This window comes from Bombina bombina, chromosome 2 (genome assembly GCF_027579735.1).
Source record: "Bombina bombina isolate aBomBom1 chromosome 2, aBomBom1.pri, whole genome shotgun sequence".
Lineage (NCBI taxonomy): Eukaryota > Metazoa > Chordata > Amphibia > Anura > Bombinatoridae > Bombina > Bombina bombina.
The window spans coordinates 649428601-649446083 of record NC_069500.1 but is presented as its reverse complement, the minus strand read 5'-3'; positions in this window follow the sequence as shown (position 1 = coordinate 649446083).

Genomic DNA, 17483 nt, shown 5'->3' with positions numbered 1-17483 from the left:
ACCAGCATTTTGATGCCAGGAGGCACCATGGACTACAGCCTAACAACGGACGGGCTAATATACAATGCCACACCTGCAAGCAGTGGGGACATATGGCACGTGAGTGCACCCAAAATCGGAGCAGACAAGCTTGGAACCAGGTCAGACAGAACCTGGCCCCAAGGGCGGCTGCTCACCATTACCAAACGGAGCCAGCCGCTCATGAGGTGTTGAGCACCCAAGCCGAGGAACCCCTGGGAATTCTGCATGAGGTGATGTCGGTCCAGGGACTTCGGGATTCGGGAGCTACTTTAACCCTGATAGCTCCCCATTTGGTGCCGGATACAGCACCCACTGGCGGATCCGTGGCAGTACGAGGGGCAGGGGGAGCAGTATACCGATTGCCCACTGCTAGAGTGGAGTACAGACCCCCAGTCACCCCAGCAGCTGCCAGTTACCAACCCCCGGCGCACCGCTATACCACACGGCCTCCGGCCACGAACTACCCTCAGAGAGCCCGGTTCAATTCGCGGGGCTACTCACAACCTATTCGGTGCTTTGGATGTAAGCAACTAGGGCACAAAAGACCAGAGTGTCCCCTAAACGCAGCGAATCAAGCACAGTCCTGGAGAAGACCCGCTGGCGGAATCCCACATAATCCTCAGCCTGTGGCCCGCTACGTAGAGGCGCCAGAATGCTGGGGCAGCCTACATGAAGCAGACCCCGTGCAAGCTGCCCACCGGAATAACCGGCAACGGGTTAAAGTGAATGGGAAGGAGGTCAGTTGTCTACGGGATACTGGTGCTACCATGACCTTGCTTCAAGAGAACTTGGTGCCTGAGAAACAGCACACTGGAGACACTGTGGCTGTGAGGGTAGCAGGGGGCACTGTGTTCCGCCTACCTGTTGCCAGGGTACATTTGGATTGGGGAGTGGGCGCTAGACTTGTGAATGTGGGGGTCAAGAAGGACTTACCTGCTGATGTTCTCCTTGGAAATGACTTGGCCCCCCTTGTTTCTGCCTATGCTCCCATGGATCCCGCTGATGTTAACCCTGTGACTACCCAAGCCCAGTCCCTCCGGGAAGAGACGCTTCCATGTTTGGGGTGGGGGCAGTACTGAGCCAAGTTGGAGCAGATGGCGGAGAACACCCCGTAGCTTACTTGAGCCGAAAGTTGTTGCCCCGGACATCCCCAAGCCGATCCGTTGGGATCAGACTGTGTATGCCGGCTTGGTTCTGGGGGAGCATTGTGGCAAACCTAGCCACTTCTGGACTATAACATAAGAAAGGTTGTCTATAGGCTGTATATTGTGCTATGTAGATGTGACAGACCCTTCTGTCAGCACTGAAAGAGTTAACTGTGTTCAGCTTTAGCCTCAGCTATTGTGCACTGTCATTAATGTTATTGATACACAGTCCATTGTTTAATCAACCTCAGAGAGCAGACCCTAGATGATAAGGAAAGCCAAGTGTGTGTCTGTGTTTAAATTGTTATCAGCTTGAGCAAGGTATTCTATTGTATCATGTAAAAGGGCGTGTTCCCTCCATTCAATGTACAACATTCTTTCAACCCCCCTTCTGGGGGGGTCAGACCTGCATAAATACTGGGCATATGAGCCTTAATAAAATTCATTCTGTTTTAAACCTGAAAACTGGCTGGGTTGTGAATTGCTGATTCCCTATGCAGGACATTGTTCCCTGGTGTTAACCCTTGGTATCCGGTTGGTACCGTTACACTCCTCACTTGAGGAAGAATTAGATTCGGATTCAGAATCCCAAGTTAATGCTATGGATACGACCCCCGCTACAAAAGCGGATCTCCAGAATCTAATATCTAAGCAAGATATCACCAACATCTTTGACAAAATGCTGGAGAAAATGGATACACTACAAAATACTGTCACCAATAGCCTGGCTGACATTAAAAAATATATCCTAGAACTAGGAACAAGAGTTGAATCGCTAGAAGAAAAAGAAGACATTATCATAGAGGACATAACCACTTTACACCAACAGGTCTCCTCCCAACAATAAGAAATAGATGACATCTATAACAAAATGGAAGATTTGGAGAATAGAGGTCGGCGATGTAACATAAGGCTAAAAGAGGTCCCTGAAACGGTGACTAAACCAGAACTATCAGACTTCCTCCTTCAACTGTTTCAGACCGTTACAGAAGACAAAGATGATGGCAGGTTCCAGATGGAAAGAGCACACAGAACCCTTAGGGCAAAACCAAAGAAAGGAGATCCCCCCAGGGACATAATAGTAAAAATGTTTCGCTTTCAATAAAAGGAAGAGATAATGGCGGCGGCAAGGAAGAACCCTACCTTTAAATTTAAGGGATCAGTCATCCAGTTTTATCCGGACCTTTGCTTGAGAACATTACAGAAATGCAGTGCACTACGCCCTCTTCCACAACTGCTGCGCAAGAATCAGATTCCCTATACATGGGGATTCCCAATTTCACTGCATATCCAACACGAAGGCAGAACAATCTCATTTAGTAATCCATCAGAAATCCCAGAGATATGTAAATACCTAAAATTGGATTGTCCGGACCTACCAACTATACCTCAAGAAAACAGAACATCTCATAATTCCACGCAGCAAGGATCATCGTCTACAGGAAAATGGTTGAAAATTCCAAAGAAAAAGCGTCCGCAGACTCTGTACTTATACTCAGGGTGGCCCGCTGGGAAAAAAGTCAGGGGAGAACCCTGGTGGAGAAGGACCTCACCTATGTGACATTCTCATGACGGAGACGACCTAGAGATGAGTATATTTTTCTCTACATGTACTGCTTTGGGGGTTGTTTTGTCTTTAATGTGAATCACGATGGACATAATAGGTGGAGGATAGCCAAATCTTGAGCTATGTTGTAGACCTATATATAGTTAAATATGTATATAACCTTTGTTATTCTGTACTCTGGGGTCTACCTGGGGTAATCCTCATACATATCCTCACACACTTTCTATAAAGAATATATCTATAGCAAGATTATTGTTATGCACACCTAACCCAATGTGTATTTTACTAACACCAAAAGTTAATAGTTATAAGTTACTTTTTTTAATAAAATTTTCTTTTTTTTATATTGTATTACTGTTTTACTTATTATAGTTTATTCAGTATGGATTTTTTCATGCTGCATAGTTATTATGTTCATGTGGTCACTGAATTACTATCTGCACTCCTACTTCTATGCTGTGTCATGCAACTGAGGAGGAGAACTGAGAATTACACTGAAATCCCTTCTTTATGTATATACTTTGGCTTGGTTGAACATGGCCGAGATAGGGACCACTTATTCCAACACATACTTAAGATAAAAGACACTAACCACTTTAATAGCTATAATTCCCACATTATCAATGGAATCTTGGGCCATTAATTTGATCTCACACAATGTCAGAGGGCTGAACTCAGACATTAAAAACAGAACAGCACTTACACAATATAAGTCTCTAAAAGCTAATGTGATCTTCCTCCAGGAAACACATTTTTTAAACTCACAGATACCCAGATATTGGACTAGAGACTTCCCATACCACTACCATGATACAATTGACTAATCCTCACACTCTATACCATTTATCCACAAAGAAACTATCAAAGACAAAGAAGATTCTTAATAGTTATAGGTCAGATACAAGATATCGACATTATATTTTGCAACATATACGCCCCTAATGATAGACAAGATACCTTCTTCAAGCAAATAGCACACCAACTGACAAGTTGATCTCAGACAAGGATAATACTAGCAGGAGACTTTAATGTGGATCTCGCATTACAATCTAGAAAACTCCTCCAATTGTTAACCAACAAACAAAACAGACAATATAAAATTACAAAGTTGATACTAGATCATCTAAGCCAGGGGTGTCCAAACTTTGCTCTCCAGAGGTTTTGGAACTACATTTCCGATGATGCTCAGCCAGCATTTTATCTAGCTGAGCATCATGGGAAATGTAGTTCCAAAACCTCTGGAGAGCAAAGTTTGGACACCCCTGATCTAAGCACACATGCCTTAATTGATTCCTGGGTGACCTTATATGGAAATACTGCAGACACCAAATTCTATTCAGCGGCACACAAGACATACCCAAAGCTAGATTATATGTTTATTAGCCAAATCTTACAACCTGCCCTAGACTCAGCCACTATCCACTCCTGTGTGTGGTCGGACCATTCAATAACACAACTTAAATTGGGCAACCTGCAGAAAACCAACAGGACTAGATCATAGACATTTGACCCCTTTTGTCTAAAAGACCATCTAGTTCTAAGTGCTATCACACAACAAATATGGGAATATTGGGACATTAACACAGGGACGACGGAAAATCCTATTTCGACTTGGGCAGCTCACAAAACCTTTTTAAGAGGATTGCTCATAAAAGAGAAATCCGCTTTGGTTAAAAAGTTAAACTCTCAAAGATTAGAACTCCGAAGTGAAATTAGTACATTTGAAAAACAACATAGACTCACACAATCTAAGACAACTTTTAAACAGCTACAAGATAAACGCACAACATTAGCTAACATCCTTAATGACCAAGCAGTGAAGGCAGCGTTACGACTTAAAGCTAATTACTATATATATTCTAATAAGCCAGATAGATATATGGCAAATAGAATTTGTAACAAACTAAGACTAGCGGCTATATCCCAAATTCAGAAACAAGACGGCCCTACCACAACACACCCACAAGAGATAGTTGACTTCGCGGAATATTATAGCGGCCTATATGATGGAACTAAGCTGACACAGACCACAGCCATATTGACTCAATTTCTGGATAGGGCCCAATTACCTTCTTTGACAAAGACAGATAGAGATACTTTAAATCATGTGATAACGGTGGCTGAGGTTCAACAGGCCGTTAAGGATCTGAAGCCAGGTAAGGCTCCACGTCCTGACGGTCTCCCGTGAGAATATTATAAATTGTTTAAGTCCTCTCTACTTTCTCATTTAGTCAAATTCTCTAATCACATTATGCATGGATATGCTATACCCCCGACCTTCTTAGAGCAAGTATAGTCGTAATACCTAAACCAGGATAAAATTGTGGTACACTAGTTATAGACCCATTTCTCTTATAAACCAAGACTTAAAGATCTTCACCAAGATATTAGCAAATAGACTTAAACCTATACTACCAGACATAGTTCATCCAGATCAGGTTGGATTTGTGGCAGGCAGAGAAGCAGCTGATAACATTATACGCATAATCACGACTATTTCCCACTTGGCGAATACGAAAACGCCTTCTCTGATCCTATCACTGGATGCGGAGAAGGTGTTCAACGGAATTGATTGACCATACATGTTCTCAGTGACAGGATGGGATTCAGGGGCCTCTTTATAGCAGCCTTACAAAGTATATATTCTGAGCCCACAGCCACGGTTAGAGCTATAGGCCACCATTCCAAGCTCATAAATATTAAAAACGGCACAAGACAGGGATGTCCGCTTTCACCACTGCTGTTTGCACTCTGTATGGAACCCTTAGCCGCTTGTATTAGACAGAAACCTGACATTACAGGCCTCCAGATTAAAAAAACGGATTATAAAATCACTCTTTTTAGGGATGATGTTTTGTTAATACTAACTAATCCCTTAACCTCCCTTACTATTCTTTATGATATTCTCAGTCAGTTTTCTGCCATATCAGGATACAAAATAAATATGGATAAGAATGAAGCTATGGCAATAGCATTGCCAAATCAAACAAAAAAATTGATTGAAATTAATTTCACATTCCCTTGGGTTAAGTCACACATCAAATATCTGAGAGTTAACCTTTCCACTCAGTTTACAGGACTTTATAAAATAAATTATTTACCCTTGTATAAAGAGATCCACAGAGATATTGATAAATGGAAGCTTCTTAACGTCTCATGGTATGGCATAATATCTGTAATAAAAATGAATATCCTTCCGAAAATTCTATATTTATTTAGGGCCCTACCTATCCCAGTCCCAAAAAAGGACCTGAAAACACTACAATCAACAATTATCGACTTCATCAATAACAAGAGGCACTCAAGATTCTCTTTTCAGATACTGACGAAACATAGACAGCTGTCGTAGTCCCTAGTCTGATAGATTATTACAATGCCTCTAGATTGGCCCAGTCTGCGCTGATGGGGTCTACTAAAACAGATATAGGCCCATATTTATCAAGCTCTGTACGGAGCTTGAAGGGCTGTGTTTCTGGCGAGTCTTCAGACTTGCCAGAAACACAAGTTATGAAGCAGCGGTCACAAAGACCTCTGCTCCATAACCTGTCTGCCTGCTCTGAGCAGGTGGACAGACATTGCCGGAAATCGACCCGATCAAGTATGATCGGGTGATTGACACCCCCCTGCTGGCGGCCGATTGGCCGCGAATCTGCAGGGGGCGGTGTTGCACCAGCAGCTCTTGTGAGCTGCTGGTGCAATGCTGAATACAGCGAGCGTATTGCTCACCATATTCAGCGAGGTCTGGCAGACCTGATCCGCAGTGTCGGATCAGGTCCGCCAGACCTTGATAAATATGCCCCATAGTATGGACTGGTTTGGAATCGGATCTGGGAGATTTCAGTTCTCCAGACGATCTAATTGGGGACACCTCTTTATCTCAACATTTAGCTCACAATTATTCCCCAATTACCAATCACTCGGTAGGTCACTGGAAAACCTTACTGAAAAAGAAAAAAAATGATTCCAGATTCCTCTCTCAAGATGCCGCTCAAATATCTTATCCAGACTGAATATAGGAAACAGTTAGACAAAGGGGAAAATAAGGGACTCTACCGGGTGGGTGACATGTTATTACATAACAAACCTCTAACTTTCACACAAATGCAGGACCAACTGGCTCCAGACCCCCTTCGGTGGTATTTATATTTACAAATCACTTCCGCTTTGGGCAAATTCTTGCCCAACATACAGAACCAAATTAGTACCCCTTTGGAGAGAATCTGTAGTACCAACACCAGGTCGAAACACACCATCTCTCAATTGTACATAGCACTACAGTCCATGATAAATGAAGAAAAGTCTTCTATCATGCTCAAATGGGAGGCGGATATGGGTGTTATACTGGAGGTGCGGGAATGGCACAAACTACTTCACTCCTCTTTCAGGGGTTTGATTAACGCGGATTTAAGGGAGGATAGGTTTAAGACCAACGTTTGGCGGTATTAAACCCCAATAAAATCATCCCACTTTACAAAAGGTAAGGAGCAGAAACTGCTACAGGGGGTGCAATACAATAGGGACTTACGCACATATGTGGTGGGAGCGTTGCAAAGTCACTCAGATTTGGACAAACTTATCTACCTACCTTAGTACACTACTAGATGAGCAGATAAAAAATAAACAAAATCACCCAATAGGATTTCAGTAGCTTTCATCCTATAGGTTGTTTTGAGCAGCCAATAGGATTTCAGAAGCTCTCCTCCTATTGGCTGATTTGAATTTGAAGAATCAAATCAGCCAATAGGAATGCAAGGGGTGCCATTTTGAAACTGCTAGCCCTTGCATTCAACTTCAATGTCCGGCAGCGACCGTATGAAGAGGACACTCCTCGCAGGATGGGATCATCTTCCAGGATTGCGCCGCTCCGCACCGCCAGGATGAAGATAGAAGACGCACCCAGGATGGATAAAGACCTTGCCGCGTGGATGAAGACCTCACCTCCTGGATGGAGATGGATGTCCGGACATCAGAAACTGTGAGTAGATCTTCTGGAGTTAGTGTTAGGTTATTTTTTAATTTTTGGGTGTTTTTTTTTAGATTAGGGTTTGGGTTTTCAAAAAGAGCTAAATGCCCTTTAAAGGGCAATGCAAAAGAGCTAAATGCCCTTTTAAAGACAATGCCCATACAAATGCCCCTTATGGGGCAATTGGTAGCTTAGGTTTTTTTAGAGTTAGATTTTTTATTTTGAGGCTTTGTTTGGGTGGTGGGTTTTACTGTTGGGGGGACTTTGTGTTTTTTTACAGGTAAAATAGCTGATTTCTTTAGTGCAATGCCCTACAAAAGGCCCTTTTAAGGGCTATTGGTAGTTTATTGTAGGCTGGGGGTGTTTTTATTTTGGGTGGGATTTTTATTTTTATAGGACTATTAGATTAGGTGTAATTGTTTTTATTTTTGATAATTTCATTTTTTTTTTAAGCTTAGTGTTTATTATTTTTCCTGATTTTAGTGTTTATTATTTTTGGTAAAGTTAGATTTTTAAAATTTTTGTACGATTTTTTTATTTTTGAAATTTAGATTTTTTTTATTTTTTTCATAGTGTTAGGTTTTTTTTAAATTTGTAATTTAGATATTTTAATTGGTAGGATTTTTTATTTTATTAGATTAGTTATGTTAGGTTAATTTATAGTTTAATGTAAGGTTTATTTTTATTTCACAGGTAAGTTTTTACTTATTTTAAGATAGTTATATTGTAATTTTAATTTAAAGTTAGGGAGGGTGTTAGGTTTAGGGGTTAATAGTTTAATTTAGTGTTATGTGATGTGGAGGCCGGTGGTTTAGGGGTTAATAGGTTTATTTAGTGGCGGAGATGTGGGAGGCCGGAGGTTTTGGGGTTAATAACTTTATTTAGTGGCAGCAATGTCAGGGAATGGCGGAATAGGGGTTAATACATTTATTATAGTGGCAGTGATGTCGGGGAGCAGAGGAATAGGGGTTAATAATTTTTATTAGTGTCGGCGATGTCGGGAGCGGCAGATTAGGGGTTAATACATTTATTGAATAGCCACAATGTGGGTGGGCGGCAGATTAGGGGTTAGTAGGTTTAACATAGTGTTTGCGATGCAGGAGGGCGGCAATTTAAGGGTTAAGAGGTCATTTATGGGTGTTAGCGTACTTTGTAACAGTTTAGTTACACAAAATCAATACCTACTGCTCTCAGATGACGGTATGGATCATGTTGGTATAGGCTGTAACACAAGCATTTTAGCCTCACTGCACAAACTGTAATACCGGCGCTATGGAAATCCCACGCAAAAATTTAATTTTTTTTGAGTGCGGGATTGATGTTGCGTTACAGGTTAAAATGCGTGCAATATAGCTATACGACATGACTCCCAATATTGCGTTCCTGCTTTTAAAAGCCACAACGCAAAACTCGTAAGCTAGGTGATAGTGTTTTAAGAACACACCAAAAAGTCAATGATGCTTTAACCTTTTAACGCAGTTATGCTGTTCTATTCCGTCATATTTATACTGGGCTTTAAAGCCGTTATGACGGAATAGAATGTCATAACAAACAGCTGTCCTGAAGCCTTCTGTGCTTCAAGGACTTGATCGCGGTCTGGAGGGCATTCCTAGGGTTGTAGGGACGCCCCCCAGATGCGATCCAATAATTGAAATCTCGCGATAGTATGCACGATCGCGTAGTTTCAATTTGTCTACATCGGAACATGTGTTCCGATGTAGACACTTTAACCCTGTCACGAAAGGGTTAATAATATTTAGGAATATATTTTGTAAAAAAAAACAATACTTGTGAAAGTTTAAATTTAACATATAATGATAGGAAAATGGTGCCCAGTCAGGTCATCATGCCATCAAACAATATGTATTCAGATGGATGACCATTTTGGGCAGAAAGCCAAAAGCCATTTCAGGAGCAAATCATCAATAGATTATGATCAAACTCTAGCTTTGATTAAAAAAAAGATTTATATTGGCATGATACTGAGACTGATGACACCACAAAATGACTATTGCGCTAGTAAAAGTTTTACAAGTAGCTCATTTACCTTTATTTTGGCATTTGAAAAAGATGATTTAGCCTGTGGTATCCCCACCTATACTGAAATTTTCTGGTCTTAAGTACAGACTATAGACAGGTTATGTAAACAGCCAGCAGAATAAATTACACTCCTGGTTAGGGGTAAAATAAATAACTAATAAAATGTTAATTTTCCATTGTTCTCTCTAAGTATTGCGCTTTGGTTTACAGACAGATAAAAGACAAGGAAGCAAGTTACCTATTTCAATAGGCTATGGTTTTAAAGCACAAAACAATCTATTTCATATACACAAATAAACATGAAAATGCAATTTCTCATACATTCCATATTCTACAGCTGGTATAAACGTATTGGAAATACTTTATGGGGAACACAATTTTACAATATACAGTCCCTTTAAAATGTAATGGTATTGCAGACTACTTATATTGGGACTTGAATTTGATAGCAGGGGTATGGTATTGCAGCTCAGTAGTTACCATAAGTAAAGCCGAACTTTGCATGGATTACTCATTTCCATTGATTACATTCACCGTGCCAATGTTCTAATTTAAAGGGATATTAAGGCATTTCCATAAAAACAAACGCTCTACCAGGAAGGAACAACGGCTCAATAGCTTATTCTATGAGTTACCACGTAGGAGCAGCCTTTTTTTTAGCCCATTTCACCTGTATTTTGTTATATTAAATATTATAGTTTCCTAATTTTCAGTTCACCTTAAAAAAGTTATTGTAGTTGCTCCTACATGTCAGTAAGTAATCTACTAATATGGATAACAACTGTAACACCCAAACTTGCATTTGCTATTTTTTCAAACTAACAAACAGCTTTATAAAAAAAAAAAAATCATATTTGAATATGTTTAAAATATGTTTAAATAGTATTCATTTACATACATGATGTAATGTTTTTAAAATCCTTTTAACAACCGTTATATTTTACCATGTTTGAGAATAAAATATATAACTTCCTTCCTGCAGTACTGTATCTTGTTGTTGTGTATCATAAAAGTAACATGCAGAAAAGTAAAATATGTTTTTTCAATCTCCAAATGAGATACTATTTCTCAGTCTTCTTTTGAGTAATCCAATACAATAATCAAATAAAGAGGCAACCTTTTTTTTATATTGCAAACTTTACAATGGAAAATCCCAGATGTTTTCAACTCCCGGCCAGGTATATAATTTCATTGTTGGCTTAGTGTTTTATCAGGTGCACTGTTATGTACCGAGCTTGGCGCAGAGAGCCGTTCTCACACAGATCAGCAATAACTGGACATATTACAAGGGACAAAAGCAGCAAAAGGTCAAGAAACCAATGTACAGTGAAAACCGACAAATAAAGTTTTTAGATTATGACAGGTTTCTAACTCTACCCACATAGTGATAAATGAAAACTGGAGCAAAGTATAAAAACACAGCACAGCACAATTTAAAAAAAAGAAAGAAAAAAAGGCGAGAAACCAACTATCAAATGCAGGTGCACAAATTACTCTTCATTAAGAGAAAGGATTTATTCCCAATACTTTTTCTCAGTGCTTCCATATAGAGCTTAGTTAACCTTTTGCATGGACTTGCCTGGATGTTTTCCAAGCAATAAAACTAATGTAAATTATACACATGCACACATAATTATATAAACAGGAAAATAAGCATAATTATCTCCCCAAGATACTATGAGAAAAAGATATGAAATGCTTGGATTTTATCCATATTTTACTGCACACGTTTAGATGGATATTTATTTGCTAAAATGATGTTGCTCTGTCTTGCTCTTGAAAACACCAAATCGTCAGGTCTGTTTCATTTTATCTTTAAATGTGTAGCATGGACCATATCTCCGAGAGCGTCCTCATTAATTTTACTTAGGTTCAGGCTACTGTCACTGTGAAAGACGAATCATGAGAGGAATCACTCAAATGGCCATCTCCAATGATGTAACAAAGTAATACGTGGAAGCCATGCATAACAACGTTACACGAACAGACACATTCAATTTTCCATGGCAATAATTTCTATATCCAACAAGTATGGTCTTGCTGTAGATATACTTGGCTGCTCTCAGAAACTGATGGGGATGTAAGTTCTAAAATGTCTTATGGTTGACTGAGAACTACAATATATGAGAACAAATCGGAACATCCAGTAGGCAACAATACAGAAAGTTTTGCTTCCAAGTATTATTAAGTCCTTATCTTATACTTACAGGGTGTTTCTTACCTTGGCATTTGCAGGTCGCCAAGTATAAAGCCTTAAAGGGACAGTGTACACCAATTTCGATATAACTAATATAAAGAATATGCACAGATGCTGATATAAAAGTCCAGTATAAAACCTTTTAAAAACTTATTTAGAAACTCCCAGATTATCACTGTTTATGAGGTTAGGCTGGGACACCCAGTGAAAGGAGCTGGGAAAACAAGAAGAGCAGACACTCACCCCTCCCTCTTCCCTGGATATGAAAAGACAGATGCCATAAACAGAAGCCAGCAGAAGTCTGTAAACTCCGCTAGAGTTAAGCTTTTTGCGCTAGTCGGGTTGCGCTGGTATTACAAGTTCCACAAAAACGTATTGTGCGCTAGCGGTAACCCTAATAGTGCAAAATTGATAATAGAAGAAATGTTGTTTATAAATGTATGCACTATCTGAATCATGAAAGAAAAATGTTGGATTTCAAGTTGCTTAAAATAAAAACAGCTTTCATTTTCATGGTGGTTGTGTCATTGTAAATAGAGTTGTTCACAGATTGAGGGCTGTATTGCAAGTGGTGGGGAAAAAATTTTTTTTGCGATCGTGAAAACTCCAATAGAATTAAGCTTTATGCGCTAGTTGGGTTGCGTTTGTATTACAAGTTCCCCAAAAACTTATTTTGCACTAGCGGTAACCCGAATAGCGAAAAAATCCTAACTTAAGTTTTCACTTGTGCGTGCAAGTATTCCCCTATAGAAATCAATGGAGACAAAAAAAAAATAGAAAAAAAAAATACACCAGAGAGCGCGCAAACACAATTTCATTTTTGCATTCCCCATAGAAGACAATGGAGAAAAGAAAATGGTGAGAAAAAAACACCCAACACGCAAACGACATAGCATATTTGCATTAGCAAATGTGAACTATTTACAGTAAATACATAGGGGCCGATTTATGAAAGTCTGGCAGACATGATACACTGTAGCATATAAAGGTCCGCCAGACATCGCTGAATGCCGACAGCATATGCTCTCGCCATTTAGCATTGCACAAACAGTTCTAGTGAACTGCTTGTGCAATGCCGCCCCCTTCAAATTCACGGCCAATCGTCTGCTAGAAGGGGGTTTCAATCAACCCTATTGTGATTGATGTCCGCAGCTTTAGAGGGTGCGGACTAGTTAAGGAGCAGCGGTCTTAAGACCATTGCTTCTTAACTTACATTTCTGGCGAGCCTGAAGGCTTGCGCGGAAACAAGGGGATCAGGGGCCATTCTGCCCTTGATAATTTGGCCCCATAGTTAAAATCTTTATTATAAATTAATATTGCATATATACGTTTTTACATCCTTTCATCTACTTAATGGCAAAGGGCTCTAATGCACTTATATATATGTCTATATACAGTGTGTGTACATTTATATTTATGTGTTTACATGTGTATATATGTCTGTCATTTCATATATACACATATAAACACATTAATATAAATGTACACACACCCACATATATATACAAATAGATCTTTAGCAATGTATGCATATGTATCTCTATGTAAAAGTACTTTGGCGTCTTTTTTTTTTTCTAATACCCGAAATCTGGTATTTTAACTTTTGTGTGCAATATTTTTTTTTATTTTTTGTTTATTAGACAGTGTTAATATGAGTGTAAGTGTACTTTGTAATGTATTTTTGATATGCTTTGCATAACTTTTTTGTTTCGGAAAACAGTTAACCACTGCTCTGAGATCGTGGTAAGGATTGAAGCTCAACTTGTAATATCAGATATTGCTTGTGCTAAACTGTTTGTGCCTCACTTGTAATCTAATGCTATATATTTTCCCTGTCTGTTCTCCTACACTGGACACTGTCTGCCTCTGTCACCTAAGCTTATCTCATGATTTTTACGACACTCCCTCCTCTCCCTGCACTCAGATAAACCTCTGTAACACTTTCTGTCCATTTAGCCATCCTGTGTTTCAAGATAAATATGTGTAAATTCCATTGAATTGGTCAGTATTGCTTCAGACTTGAGAAAGAAAGGAACTCTTCCAAAAGCTTGTCATCTTATAAATGTATAGTTAGTCCAATAAAAAAGTATCATTGCTCAATGCAATACTCTTGTTATTTTGGTACTTTTAAATTGTAATATCAGCCCTAACCTGGTAGCGCTAATTTTTTAACTTGAGGACAGTTAGCGTTCATGAGCAATAATAAAATATTGCTCCACTTGTAATCTAGGACAAATTAAGGCCAAGATAAACATAGCCAATAAAGAAACAGCTTTAACAGAATAAAATATGTCATTAGCAAATCAGAAAAGTCTCAATGACCGTAAGGTGACCAGTAAACTCCAACTTCTTTTTCTTTTTAGTCTCAAACAACATGAAAGCCAGTCAAAAAAACAAATAAGAAAAGTGTTACTGAGAATTAAAGGGACACTAAAAAATGAAGCTTAAATGGATTGTATAGAGCATGACATTATAAGCAAATTTCCAATTTATTTCTATTATCAATTTTGCTTAGTTCTTTTGGTATAATTTGTTAAAGAGTCATCTCAGGTGAGCTCAGGAGCATGCACATTTCTTTAGCCATTTAGTAGAAGTGTTTGCAACATTGTTTATAGCAACGTTATAGTTGCAAACTGCTGTCTTAGACACATGCATGCTCCTGAGATCTTATCAGTCAACGAAGATTTAATCATCAACAAAGGATACCAAGAGAACAAAGCAAATGTGATAAAAGAAGTAAACTGGAAAGCGGTTTGAAATTGTGTGTTCCATCTGATGATGAAAGAAGTTTGATTTTGACTGTACTGTTTATTTAAGAACAGGATGGTTATCTAAAAAACAATGGTAAATAAAATCTTGATTGAATATCTTAATACAGATGCAGGAATGAGATGATGAGGAAAGATAAGGTCTAAAATCTCTTGGGGCAAAACTTCTTGTGAATTTTACAAAAATCAATTCCTGATGTTCAATCTTTAGCATGTTCCTGAAGTTGAAGCTGAAATAGCAATCATTTTTGTTTTCAAAAGTAATAAACTGTGTACATATAAACTAAGATGAAAACAAAAGAAAAAAATAGCTTTTATTGAAGCACTAAAATAGTATAGTATAGATCATTGTCACCAAAACCATTTGACTTATATATTCATTAAACATATAAACTAAAACATAAAATCAAGGAAAAATAGGGGGAATTCAGCTTTAATAATGGTCTTTTTAGTCTGATAGCTTTAAGCAATCTGCCTGCAAACAATGTGTAATCAACTATTATGGGCCAGATTACAAGTGCTGCACTAATGATAGCACGTGCACAATAACCAATATCACTGGACTGGGCTACCATTAGCGTGCAAACTTTGATATTACAAGTCCATGGTAGATCACGTTAACTAGAAAAGGGTTAATACGGCCAACTTTGGTCGAGCGCAATTATTACTTTCAATGGATATCGCGACCACGCTAATTTGTACTGGTATTACAAGTTGAAAGTTATAGTTTGTGTTTGAGCACAAGTCAAAACTGTGCTAGAATATTTAGTGTGGCTTGAGACCTATAGTAAAGTGTACGGGTTAAAAAAAAAATGCACAAAACATATTAAACCAAGGCATATTATATAATGTTTTTTTTCCAGCAAACTGGGCAGATTAACCCCCCCCCCCCATTATTTTATGTATATATTATGAAATGTAAGGACTCTAAATCAAAATTTGTGAAAAAATTTATATTTTCAAATAAAATTTTAATAAACAATTTTGTTAAATATTGTTTGTGTGCTTTTTTTTTTCTAAACAGTATAGTTAAAAGAAGAATGGGTTATACTCATATACATTGGAGCCGTTGGATAACATTATCTAACTTTGATGTACATAGGGTCTCCCATAAGCCTCTATTCAAATAAATGCACATTTAGTGACACCAGGTGATCACTATTACCAGGGTGATCACCTGGATATTAAGACCTATATAGGAGCTGTGTTTTAAAATGGGGCTTAATGGCTTTAAAATAATGGGCCTTGGTGGCTTCTAGGCCTTTCTAATGGCCTATTTAAAGTGCCCAGAGACCCCTTCACTAAAACAAAAATAAACAGTACTGTGCAAAAATATTAGGTCAACATTAGATTTGTTGTATTAGTATCGATTTAATGATGATCCATATTTTTTTTTGTTGTATTTATAGTTTGATACAAACAGAAAATACAGGAAATATAAACACAAAATGTATATAAAAAACACAATTTTCAGAACAAAATGGCTTCTTCAGGCCAAAGTCAGTATTTAGTGTGACCTCCCTTGGCACTAAACACATCTTGAACTCTTTTGGGGAGACTGTCCTGAAGTTTTCTGACGTAATTTTCTGGTATATAATACCAGGCTTCTTTTAGCACTTCCCAGAGTTCTTTCTTTAGATTTAGGTTGTCTTTTATTTATTTCACTGTCTAGGTGATCCCATACTGCCTCTATAATATTCAGGTCTGGACTCTGCGGAGACCAGACCATTACTGTCAGTGTTTTATCAGTTATTTTTGTCTCCAAATATGATTTCATTGCATTAGCAGTGTGCTTTGGATCATTATCATGCTGAAAAATAAAACCATTCCCAATCAGGCGCTTCTATAAGGAATGGCATGATGAATTAAAACCTGTCTGTACTTCAACATAGTTTGGGATCCTACTTTAGATAGGAAATCAGATACAGCCCGTAAACCAGTCCAATCAGCACTTGAACTCTCACATAAGTTTTTCGGAATCTAATGTATTTGTTTTATATCTGGCGTGCTCTTAATACATCTGCACGGGATTATACTTATTTCTCCTCAGTACATCATTCGTATTCGCCGATAGATTACTTCATCTGTGACCCGAATCTCCTAGACAATGTGATTCGATCTTGGATTCCTCAATGACCATGGTCGGACCATGACCCAGTGAACATACTTAAACATTCTTCAGTGGAGTTGCAGAGATCTCAGACCTGGCTTTTGTCCTCCTGTGTATTCTCATCTCCTGAGACTAGAGCTTCCATTACTAAAGACCTTACAGAATTCCTAGCTTTGAATGATAATCGCGAAGTAGATGACTTCACTTTATGGGCCTCGTTGAACGCGTATGTGTGCGGTTCATTTATAAAAATAGCGGCACCATTGAAAATATGCAAAGGGGAAACATTGGCACAGCTCTTGACAAACTTACATAAAATATCAAATGAACACAAGGCTAGCCCTACACCCCAGCTATCCAAAAAGCTAGCAGATCTCAAAGCACAGATAGTACGCTTGGAACATGATAGATTGGTGGATAAGCTCATTAGGCTTAAAGAAATCTATTATCATAAGACATATAAGGCTGACAGATTGCTCGCTAACAGGTTGAGACAAAGGACGGTGGCAGCACGTATACCGGCACTAAAAGTAGGGGGACGATATATCACTAAACCCAAAGGTATCGGTACAGCTTTTGCAGAGTATTATGCCTCTCTTTATAATTTAAAGCAAGATGATTCGCTCCCTTCCCCAACTCCTAACGCCATCAACGCCTTTCTTTCTAGTTTGA